We start from the raw sequence: 12,343 nt of genomic DNA on the forward strand, positions 1-12,343 counted from the left end.
GGAAACAAAGGGTCTCTTTGAGGATGAATCTTGAGACAATCCTGGCCCCCTAAAAATTACATGCTGGAAAATGTCTAAGTACTGAAATTATTGTGTTCCTCTTAGAGAACTCTCCATGGACCTAACTAGAGGAATAGGTTATCAAAGGAAAGCTTCCATCAAACCCAAGAGAAAAGAAACAACTGTGGAGGGAAGTCAAAAGGAGAGTGGATGAAGTAAATAAACTCTGTACACTTTTGCCTCTTTATCAGTGCCTGCCATAGTGACCATTTGCAAACTATTTGTACATCTATTGTCTCATTTGAGTCTCACAATCCTCCTGTGAAATAGTTATCAATATTATTCCTATTTTAAGGGTAAGTAAACTGAGGTTTAGTGATATAATTTGGCCAAGGTCACATAGCTAGGAAAGGACAAAGCTGGGACTCAAAGTCAGGTCTTTCCGTGAGAAAGCATAGGATTTCACCCCACAATCGCAAAGCTTCTTGTGTTGAGCAGGGAAAGCTCCCTTAAGCAGAACTACCCCTGCATCATAAACCTTTTAGGAAGGAGCCTAAGAATCCTTGCAAACTCTCATTTTATTGACGAGGAAACTACATCAGAACCCTCAGTGTGCATGTTCTGGTTTTGCTGTACTTAGCTTTAGGAGAAAAAAGCAAAATCTTGACAGAACCAGTTCATGTCAGTAATTTCATGAGAAAACCAAGAGAAGCAGCTTTCAGGCAAAGCCTTTGGTCAGTGCACATTCAGTACTGTACAATGAGAAATGAAACTTTCCAAGTTGACCCCAAGGAATTGCAAAGTTCTCCATCAACGCTGCAAGATGCTTTCATGATCTGTGGGCTTCATGTTCTGGGACAAAGTAAGCAGATAAAATTTGCCAGGCAATGTCACAATGGCTGGAGGTTTTTTTTTTTGTTTTTTTTTCTTTCTTTCTTTTTTTTTTTTGCTGAGGAAGATTCGCCCTGAGCTAACAACCAGGCCAATTTTCCTCTGTTTTTCAGTATGTGGGCTGCCAGCACAGCATGGCTGCTAACAGAGCAGTGTAAGTCTGTGCCTGGGTACTAAACCTGGGCCATCAAAGCAGAGTGTGCTAAACTTAACCACTAGGCCACTGCGGCTGGCCCTGGAGAAGAGAGTTTAGTAACTGTCTCTGTGACTTAAGAAATTCAGTTTCCTTGTATATATTAGTTTACAGAGGAGTCCTATGGGCAAGTTTATTTCGTCTATCTAGGACCTTCCATTTGTTTTGTCTCAAATTCATTTAAATAATTAAAACTGTCCAAAGCAAGGATGGTATCTGCCACCTCTTTTGTCCTTACTCACAGTTCTCTAAATGCAGAGGGTACTCACAGTGTGTTCTGGTGTATGAAATTTTAAGATACACATCCAAAGCATCTTCTAGTCTATCTTCCATGCAGAACTTATGTAGCATCTATGGTGGAGTTCTTATAAAAAGCCACTTAAGATTCAAGAAGGAAGTGGTTATATTTCATAGGAAAGAGCAGTGAGGACAGCATATTCACCTTCTCTGTGATATACGCATATGGCTTTCATTTTATTTAAAAATTGCCAATAGAAATTGTACCTTTTCTCATGCCTCCCACTGTCCTTCACTGCAGGATATATTACTCATGTCAGAGCAAAATTTACCTCTTGCCCACACAAACCTGCTGTTATCTTTGCTGATTGTTACTGTAAATTACTGACATCAGCAAAGCTTTGTCAGGAAACTGAGGTAATTGAAAATTCCAGAGACGTTGAAGAAAATGCATCCCAGATTACTTGAGGCTTCTTCCTCTTTTATATAGTTCATGTTCCTCAAGTGAGTCATTGCTAAAATAGTTTAAAGGGTGCGCTCACATTCAGCCTTAGGGAGAGGGCTTATTTCTTCATGTTCCCCTTTAACCCACCTCACTGAGATTGTGTGAGTTTTGCCTCACTAATTTTACAATTCTATCATATCTGGGGGTCAGTAGTGGAGGTTGTTACTGCTATATGTAATTAGTGGTTCTTTGAGAAATGAAGTTGTTGATCCATGTGGGTAAAATTTGTGCCCCAATACAGTCTTGTAAATGGTTTTCAGAAATCTTCGGGTGTGTTAAGTTACAAATTTCTGGTTTGCATCAGGGTCCTTCCATAGTTCCTTATTTTTACATCACTCAATTTCTATGCTATTTGCTGTCTTGTCACTGAATTTTTCTTCTGTTTGGCTAATGACCTGGGAAGTGGGGGACTAGAGGTTGCTCACAGCCTCTTTCCAAGGACTCACACATCTTCTTGGTTCTTCTTGGGTTTTAGGCTTTGTGCTGGGTGCTGGAGTCAGAATGTGAACATTCTTGACCTTCAAGGGACACATTGCCTTTGGGAACTCAACCGTTGGGTAGTGCCTTAATAAAGCAAATACAGGATAGAAGCCCAGAGGAGGGGCGTGTCTAACATCAAGGTTTCAGGAAAGATTGTCTTAAGAAGGTGAACTTTGAGCTACGTTCTGAAGGACAAAAATAAAATGGAGGTAAGTGTGTCTAGGCAGATGCAATTGGAGGTATGATGAGAGACCATGCAAAGGGAGGCAAGGAGAACAAGCTCATGAAAGGTTTGTGGGCCAAGCTATGGAATATGAACTGTATTTTGGGGTCTTTGGGGAACCAGTGAAGGATTTTTAAGTAGCGCTTTAGCATGATGAAATTTGCACAGGTGACTTAAATCAGTGAACATTTATAGAATATCTACTTGGTGGCAGTTAACTCACTGAGCAGTGGGGCTACACAGATAACATGGTCCCTACCCTTAAGAAGCTTACACATTTAGGCAGAAGATAGACACGAAAACAAAAAAGTATCAAAAGAGCACCTTGTCAGTGTAGGAATGTGGGATGAGTTAGAAAGTGATAAGATCACAAGTAAAGTTCCAGGTGTGATGGGGAGGGGAGGCAACAAGTTGTTTCTCTTGAGCACATTCTTTTCAACTGTATTTAAGGAAATATGCCAACATAACAGTTGCTAAGACTGTGATGAAATAATGTTCAAGTAAAGTATATATGAAGAATATCAAGAAATAGCTTTGAAGAACATAAAAGGAGGCATCCTTCTATCTGCCAGCTCCTCTGTCAGCTCAGTGACAGCTCCACCCCCTGCTATGTTAGAACAAGGCAGCACCTTGGGTGAGACTGTGTGACCAGTTAAGAGGCTATTAGGACAATTTTTGAGTTTGATGGATGCCTGAAATAAGGGGGTGACAACGGTAATTGAAAAGGAACAGGGAGGAGAGATAAAGGGGAGTATGACTCACAAGACCTGATAACCCATTTAGAGATATAGCAAGATGACTCTCAAGATTTCCACCTGAGTAATCTAGGAGGCAACAATCATCAGATTTTGGTGAGGGGATGGAGGAAGCAGGAGGGGGATGTGGCCACGTCCATTTTGGACATGTCAAATTTGAGATGCCTTGGAGATCATCGGGTGGTGATGCCGAGTTTCGTTTGGAGGTGCAGGTCTAGTGGCCAGGAGGGAAATCTTACTGGGAAGGTGCATTGAAGCTGTGGGTGTCAAAAAAGTCACTGAAGCCCAGTGATCAGAATGAGGAGAGCAGAGAGCCCCAGAGGGGCCTTGGGAAATGTTGCCATTTAAAAATTGAGTAAAGAAAGCAGATCTTGGTCAGTGGGTAGGAAGAAAATCAAGAAGAATGTGGTTAGGGATTTAAAGGAGGACTTTCAAAGAGGAAGTCATCAATGGAGTTAAAAGCTGCTTCTTCTGTGTGTAAAGATGTGCTACAATTTTCAAAACAAATTAAATACATTAGGTGGGACTGTGATTGCTAGTAACATGCAATAACTGGCTAATGGCGTATAAAAAATACCACAAAGCTTAGAGAAAAGGAAATTAAACCGGGCTTTTAAGATGATATACCATCTTCTGGAAATAAAACGTAGAGGATGGCATTTTGGTCTTCTGTGAAGAAGACCTAGAGTTGGGTTTGTTTTTCTTAGAAAAGAGATGAGGGATTTTCAGTGAGCTGTTCCCTGACTTTCTTACCTGTGCCTTTTGCGACCCGCTTGTGGGTGGCTGGGCAGCAAGGAGTAATGGGGCAGCAGAGAGCCCTGGACACATCTGAGAACTCGTGCCAGAACTTGGTCTCACTGATTCTCAGCTTTAGGCCATTGGCCACCAGATCAATACATCAATATATCAAAACACATACCAGGTGACTCTCCTGTCTCGGGCTTTCGCGTTGCCTTACCCAACAGAACTCTCACTATCCTTCTTAAATCTCAGTGACATCAGTACATTGCAGGAATTATTAGCTGATTTCACAGGAGATGTGAAGCTGAAAAAGGTTAACATCATGCAGCAGTAATGAATCAGGGGAGAGGGCACATCTCACTAATTTCTATTACTGAACTCAGGCGGCAACAAAACGATAAGGATCTGGTCGGATTTCCCCACCTCCTTTCATTTAAAAATGTTACTGCATTTTTCTCTGACATTTCCTACCTGAAGTAAGGCTTTGGTTCCCACACAACACCCTTTTCCTCTGCTTTCTGCTTCTCCCATTCTCTTGGCCTGCCCTCTGACACTGTTTCCCAATTTATGTTTTCCTTTCTCATTTGCCTCTTCTTAGCACTGACATGAGCCACAAACTTGTAACCATAATGTCTGACTCACTTGGTGCTCCTCCTGTTAATGGACACCATGTGGAACAGGAGGCAGGAAAATACTCTTTACAGGAAATCAGATGATAATGCTTGCACTTTGGTGCCCTTTGAAACAAGAATTTAATTATCCTAATTAAAAAGATTACCTTATAGAGGACATTTGGGAAAAAGAGGAGGCAGTTTGTCTTTTTCCTGATGACATGCATCTCAAAATCAAAAGGGGTGCTCCTGCCGATATTTGTTTTATCTGTTAAAGTCCAGGCACCAAGAGAATGGTTAGATCCAAAACTGATCTTGATTTTTAGACCAACCCAGTGACTGAGTACTGAAGCCCAGACCCGGGTTGTTTTGGGGGTGTGTTAGTTTCCTAGGGCTGTTGTAACAAAGTACCACAAACCTGGTGTGTTAAAAAAACAGAAATTTATTCTCTCACGGTTTTAGAGGCCAGACATCCAAAATCAAGGTGTTGCAGGGTTGCCTCCTTCTGAAGAATCTGTTCCATTTCTCTCTCCTAACTTTCGGTGGTGGCCAGCATCCTTGGTGTTCTTTGGCTTGTAGCTGCATCACTGCAGTCTCTGTCTTCGTTTTCACCTGGCATTCTCCCTGCGTGTCTGTGTCCAAATTTCCCTCTTCATATAAGGACACCAACCACATTGCATCAGGGCTTACCCTAACGACTTCATCTTAACTTGATTACATCTACAAATACCCTATCTCCAAATAAGGTCGCATTCATGGGTATCAAAGGTTAGAACTTCAAGATAACTTTTGAGGGGGACACAATTTAGCCCAAACAGGAGGTTAGGATCAGGTGCCATCTCCCCTTCCTTCAGGGCCCCATGAGGTCCCTGTTTTCTGGGTCAGCATCTGAAATCCAGACGTTCACTTCTCTTCTCCCACTAAAAGTGAACTTGCCTGAGCCCTACTCCTTTAGGACTGAACTCTCAGTTATAAACTGATGAATTAATCTAAGAGAAGGCGAAAGTAGCAAAGAGGCAAATATCACCCCTCCCAGGTATTTGCATTTAACAGATGACTTTCTGGAGACTGCCCTGACCTAAAGGTGCTGGTGGAAATTTTGCAGTGGGTAAGATCTTCTTTTTTAGTAGACAATTCTTTCCGTGACCCTTGAATCATCATGGTCTCCTCCATCTGTGAAGAGGATGGGCCCTGTCTAGTTGTTACTTTCTTAAGGGAAAGTTCTTACTACAGATAATTTGTTGTATCTTTGAGTCGCTTGCATTTATTTATCCCATGATTGTAACTGCACCAAGGGAGATGATTTGCTCCTTACCAGGAAGTCCGTCAAATGAAAGAATGTTATTTTAGAAAATGCCAACCTGAGGATCAAGCATGAGGAATATAAGGCCTTTCTAAACTGTGGATAATTTTCAAAGAATTAATAGGTGAGAGGGAGAGGATTTAGTTGCTAGGAAAATAGAATAAAATAAACATAAGCTTTCTTCCCCCTTGTTTTTCCATTTTGGGGTGGGCTGTGCTTCCCAGTCTTGCTGTAGAATGTTTGTCCCTCCCATCGCAGTGGTGACAGACTCACAGTGATGCCTACATGTCTGTCTCACAGGTGTGGGATCTGAGACTTGCCAGCTTAGCGAGACTTTGGAGGAATCTCCCACAGTGGTTGTAACGAGAAAAGGAGAGAGATAATAGTTCACTGGCACCAATAGTCTACTTCCACAACCAGCTGAACGTTTGAATAATAGCCTCTGCACTTGCCCTCCTACACCCCCTCCCCTGGCTCCGCCACTGTCAGATTCTCTTCCCTTCTCCACAACTGGGAACTCGAGGGAGCAGATTGTTTTGGCTGGAATTAGCCGGGCACAGATGGTACCACCTGCTGCATGTTCCTTACTTCTTATTGGCTTCTCTCTCAGCTCTGAGAGTTTTTGTATTTTTTAGAAGTTCAGGGGAAGGGGAAATGGCTGGGGCCCTTGCTCATGTCTGATTATAGCACAGCTGTTTTGAGCAAACTGGCAAATGTGGGGACTATGCTGGGACATGCTGATCAGGGAAGGTGCTTCCAGGGGAATGTACCACAGTGGCATAGTTTTGCTGTATCTGGTGCTTTAGTTTCCAAAATACAAACTTCTTTGGCCCAAACAATTTCTGTTTTCCAGGCTGACAGATCTGCCTGTGACTAGACACAAAGCAGATGATCTCCTAAGAGTCTGAGAAATGAGATTTCTCTCATTCTAAAGCCAGAGGGACATAGAACGTCACTGTCCATTTTATAGGGGAGGAAATTACAAATAGGCCATGAACAGGTTGCTATGTTCATTTCTATTCACTGGGCATAATAACCTCTGAGTCTTCTGACTCTCAGAGGGTAAACCTCATAGATTAGTAAACTCAGTTTTCTCACCTATGAAAACATGATGTTGGGCCAAAAGACCTAAGAAGTCTCATTCCTTAAAATTCACTGAGTTTTATCTGTAAAGTTGTTCTTGAGTGCTTCTGAACGGGAGGTCACACTCTAAATCATTCACATGGCCTGGGAAAGGTTTTCTCTCCTGTTCTGACTTCATCTCCCATGTTCTCCCCTTCCTACTATGCTTTGTTAGATGGGCCTTTTTATTCTGATAAAGCCAAACTCATTCCTGCCTCAGGTATTTGCACCTGCTGTTCCTTCTTCTTGGAACACTCTCACTCCAGATCTTCCCATGGCTAACTTCTTCTCATTTCAGCCTCATCTCAAACACCACTGCCTCAGACAGACTTTTCCTGACATCCCCTTCTTGCCCCACAGAGGAGATTGCCTGTCTCCCAATCCCATCTCATCGCTATTACATCGCCGCCTTCTATTTTCAACCAAACACTCAGCATTATGTGAACTGATCTTATGTAGTTGTTTTGTTTTCTATCTTCTCCACTAGAAGGTAGGTCCCTCAAGGTGGGAACATTCTCTGTTTCTTCACCACTGTAGCCTTAGGACGTAGAACCGTGCTGCTCATAAGCATCACTCAATAGTATACGTATTATTGAGGGAATGATGGTATTTTGTGTTTAAATAGAGGAAACACCATGGTATAGAAGAGAGCGTGCTTGGGACATTTATATCAGTACATTTCCTACGACACCCAGAACTCAGTATTCTACTTCCCTGTGTGTGTCTATCGCTGACAAATTATAAGAAACCTGAGGCTAGTAGTCCTATCTTGTTCATCTTTGTATATCCTCTAATACGTAGTATTACACCTTCCACATGGTTGGCACTCAGTAAATTGAACAACTATCAATGTTATAACTGTTATTTATTAATGTTATTTTTCAATAGAAGTCATAAAAGCATCTACGCCATAATGGGAGACCTGGCTTCTGGTCTCAGCTCTGCCAGTACCTGCGTTGGGTTTTTATTCTCTCTGAGCTCTACGATTTTAAAAGTCAAGGCTTTAGATGAGAGAATATATAAAATTCCTCCATGCTCTTTATTTCAGTCCATTCCTGTTCTCCCGTTACAGATTTGTGAATCTCCCATTGCTCCTGTCACTCTGCTGCTTTGTTTCCTCCTTTGACCATCTCTGGTCATTCAGTGTGCGTGGGATTCAGAAAAGAATTGACTAGAGAGACGATGGCATTGAGGACTCACAACTGTGGGTGGAGGGGCTGAATGGAACCACAACTCCTCAATGGACATAAGCATTGTCAAAAGTCTTGGAGAAAACTAGTGGGTAAAATGTATGAAAAGCAGGTAGTAGTTTTTAAAGAGCATTTCTCAAAATTAAGACTGTTTCTGGCTCTCACGTAAAAGGAGACTTTAGTCCAGTGGCTAACAGCCCTCAGATGATGATGTGACATTTTAGAGTAATGTAGAGTTTCTCAAGTAGTTTATTTTCATTCCACTCTTGTATGGAAGAGTTCTTGTGGACTAGAATGAACTTTTTGCAGGAAGTAGGGAAATTAACTTGTTCCTTTTGATGTTTCCATAGCCATTTGAAGGAGTGTTTTACTGTGATATGTTGAAGAAAGAACTGTCCAGAGACCGGGGTTCTCACAATCTATGTTTGACTTCTTTCTAGATCACTGTGAGGCAGAAACAAACAAATAACTAGTGTGGTCTCAAGAATATGTACACGTCAGTTGCCTCATCTATAAGATGCAAGTGGCAGATTAACTGCTTTTATTTTTCTGAGCATTACAAACATAAAGATTTTCTTCCTGCCCAATTCATAGGAGAGTTTCATGAAGAACTAGAACAAGATTTCTGACAATTTTAATGTACACTCAAACTATGTTATAACTTGGTCAGTTCATAGCGGCATATATAGCATAGCTATTGGTTGATTTGTAGGTGAAGGCATCTGACTCAAGGGATCGTGACAATTCCTGGAAAACTATTTGTACAAATCATTAATCCAATTTTCATTTTTAAAATCAAGGTAGTACACATTAAGCAGCTATTGTGGTTGGAGGTCTTCTTGTTCTGATAAATTTTTTTTTTTTTTGCTAAGGAATATTCACCCTGAGCTAACATCTGTCGCCAATCTTCCCCTTTTTGCTTGAGGAAGATTTACCCTGAGCTAACATCTGTGCTAATCTTCCTCCATTTTGTATGTGGGTCACTGCCACAGCATGGTCACCGACAAGTGGTGCAGGTCTGTCCTTGGGAACCAAACCTGGGCCGCCAAAGCAGACCATGCCAATCTCAACCACTAGGACACGGGGCCAGCCCCTGATAAACATTTTTTGAACGTTCCATCACCACTTATTCTAAAGTGAGTGAAATGTCCCTTTTTGTGGAATTGACTTGATAATATACAAGCACTTTATTTTGGAGAAAAGAACAAAAGGTGATTACTTAGATGTTGGCCTGATTATTCTCAAGCCTATGCTCTCCAGCAATGGCATTTTTAGTGTTAAATCAAGTTGGGCAGAGTGGTTTGTACTTCTCTTTTTCCCCCTCTTGCTTAGAGCTACCTCCAACCGGAAACCTATGAGCTCACACTTTCTAAGCATGTTCAATAACGAAGTGGTAGACCTCCACTGAATGTTTCAGGACTGCAGGAAGTGGTTGAGGGTTACTCAATAGTTGGTATTCTCCCTCTATGTCTGTACCAATCCCAAGCTGCACTACAGGGTTGGGAAATATTGTTTGTGTTGGAAGTGGTATCTTTCAGAAGTGATGTAAAAACCAAGGTGTAGGGTGCTTGTGGTCACTAATATACCATAATGTTTTCTGTGAGGATAGGGATGTTCTTGAGTTTCCTTTCTAAATTTATATTCTTTATTCATCTATGGTTTTTTTCAAGTACTTGAAGACTGTATTCCTCTCTTCCTAAACAAAACTAGAATGGAGTGTAATTGTAATTCTTTGTCTTATTATAAGACTGCTTGAGGAATGGATAGAAGTGATTCTCCTTTAAGGAAAGGTCATAAACTAAAATCTAAGTTTCCTATAAAAAGAGTAAAGATAAATTAATATTTTCTCTGTTCTATTGTTGGCATATCTTATAAGTTATATAGAATTTTTTTGAGATGCTGTCTTCAGAAACTTTTATTTTTCCAGTATCAACATTTGAAGTGTTTTCCATTTGTGTAAGATAACAATATATAGAATATCTCAAAAGCACTCCATTCGGACTCCTTCTATCCTTTGGGTATTGTTGTTGTTTTTAAACACTAGCTATTCAAGTGTGCACACACAAAGCTAGCAGACCTACACGCACACACACACATACACATTTTCTCTCTCATACTTCCCTTTGACTGTTCTGAAAAATGGTCAGAATAGGATCATAATGCACAAATCTTTCTCTGAATGTTTCCTTATGTTAGATCAGTTCCTTCTGAGTTCTGTGCTTGCCAATGCTAAATTTCCTGCCAGGGCAGTAGTCTATTTTTAACATTTTGGGGGCTTATTCTTTGTTTCAAATCTAACAGGCATATTCTGTGGAGTAAAAGAGAGAAAGCTGACTGGGTACACTTGAAATCAGGATCATCAGGATTTGCAATTTCTGTTGAATTAAAGATATGAATGAGAAAGACCAATTAGAATACTTAAAAGATCATTTGTCACCCCTTAATCTTCATGTATTTTTTACTCATCATTTTCTTTGACTAAAATTATTAGAATCTTTGTCATATTCATCTCAAGGCCAAATGGGAACAGTAGTGTTCATTTTATATTTTCAATATTTTGGAGTATTTTAACATGTCACCCTAGATTATAGGTGGTAAGTAACTATTTTAATAGAGAAAGTTTTAGTTTGTGGCATATTCAGCATCATATCATCTCAGTGTCATAACTCTGACTAATTCCATATTTCATATACAAATGAAGACTGAGGGATTTATTTCTGTTATTTAATAGCATTTGTTTAATTCAGAGATTAATATATCATCTTCAACCCTGAACCAGAGGCCCTCTGAAACATAAGACCCAAAAAATTGGACACGGCCTATCAGCCCAAAAGAACGTGTTGCCAATTATCTTCATGTTTATTTAAATATTTAGCTCTAAAGGAAGCAATCATTCCTTTATACTTCTTTAAATTTAGTATTGACATTTTTATTTTGGGAAAGGAGGTCTTTTTTTTTGACATGGATACAGGAAAAGAAAACTCTCCAATAAAAATATTGTCTAAAAAGTTTGTTTTGTCTGCATGATTTACTAAATATGTACAATTTCAATTCACAGCGAAGGTAACAAAGATTTAAACAGCCAACATCACAAATGTCTCAAGTTCTAAAAAAAATCACTGTGCACAGTTTAACAATTTAATTGAATAAAAACCAAAGCTAAGCCTTCAGTCTGAATCTTTTTTATGATGGGCACAAGCCATGTATTTTCTTCATCTTTGTTACACGATGCATATTTCAGTGACTAAACGCCCCTTCCCACTTTAGTATATTAGGTTATGTCAGTACATACTTAAGAGAGACATAAATTGCCTCTTGGTACACCTATATGATTCGTGATGTGTTCACATATATGTCATAATATTTATTAATATATAAAATGATCAGATGAGTCACCTGTGATTTTTTTTATGTCTTCAAATGTAGGAATGTTTTGTTGTATGTATAAAATTTTTTAAATTTATGGGAGTGCTATTTAAAGTGATAACAATTTGACCAGTGTCCCCTTGATGTAAGACATCTAGAAAGAACTATTCTGCACTTGAAATATAGAGATTTCACATCTCTACCCAATTCAGGTTTGCAAAGTTCGATATTATACGAATCTGAATGTTGTGGTCATTCTGATATAATGATCAAATGAATGAACCAATTAGTCATTAGAAACAAATGTCACTGAATACAGAATAGTTGAGTTACAGTTAAGGAGGGAGCCATAACTTTGGCTAACTCTATAAAATCTATAATAAGGTTGTTTTCACATATATTTTTTTCCCACGTAAATTCTTTGGTGTTTCCCTCCCTCTTTTTTTAGTGCTGTGATTGATGAACATGCAATGTGAGATTCAAATAATTGCACCAAGCATGTTTATTTGAATAATTGCCCCATTGCACAGTCAAATAAATCTGCTGAGTGTGTTTGTTTGAATGTTTTTACATGTACATGGGAGCACATACTCAAATAAATGCAGCTGTGTTTATTACAATGTGTGGGGCTCCAGATACACACATATTTGTTTGTGTGTCTATCTAGGGCCCTCCAGCCCCTGAAAGGCCCTCACACATCTTGGAGCAAAAGCGTGGTTAACAATT

The 12,343-nt window shown here is 39.9% G+C and overlaps 1 protein-coding gene across 7 annotated transcripts in view; it reads right to left on the reverse strand.

The window, feature by feature from the left end:
- Window positions 1-11,089: 11,089 nt before the first annotated feature.
- Window positions 11,090-12,343, reverse strand: part of ZEB2 (zinc finger E-box binding homeobox 2) — a 132,200-nt gene continuing 130,946 nt past the window's right edge. For all 7 annotated transcript variants that reach the window (XM_005601473.4, XM_023622552.2, XM_023622551.2 and 4 more), the window contains one exon: window positions 11,090-12,343. This exon is cut by the window's right edge and continues 4,250 nt beyond it. The gene's annotated coding sequence lies outside the window, so the exon portion shown is untranslated.

Source organism: Equus caballus, chromosome 18 (genome assembly GCF_041296265.1).
Source record: "Equus caballus isolate H_3958 breed thoroughbred chromosome 18, TB-T2T, whole genome shotgun sequence".
Lineage (NCBI taxonomy): Eukaryota > Metazoa > Chordata > Mammalia > Perissodactyla > Equidae > Equus > Equus caballus.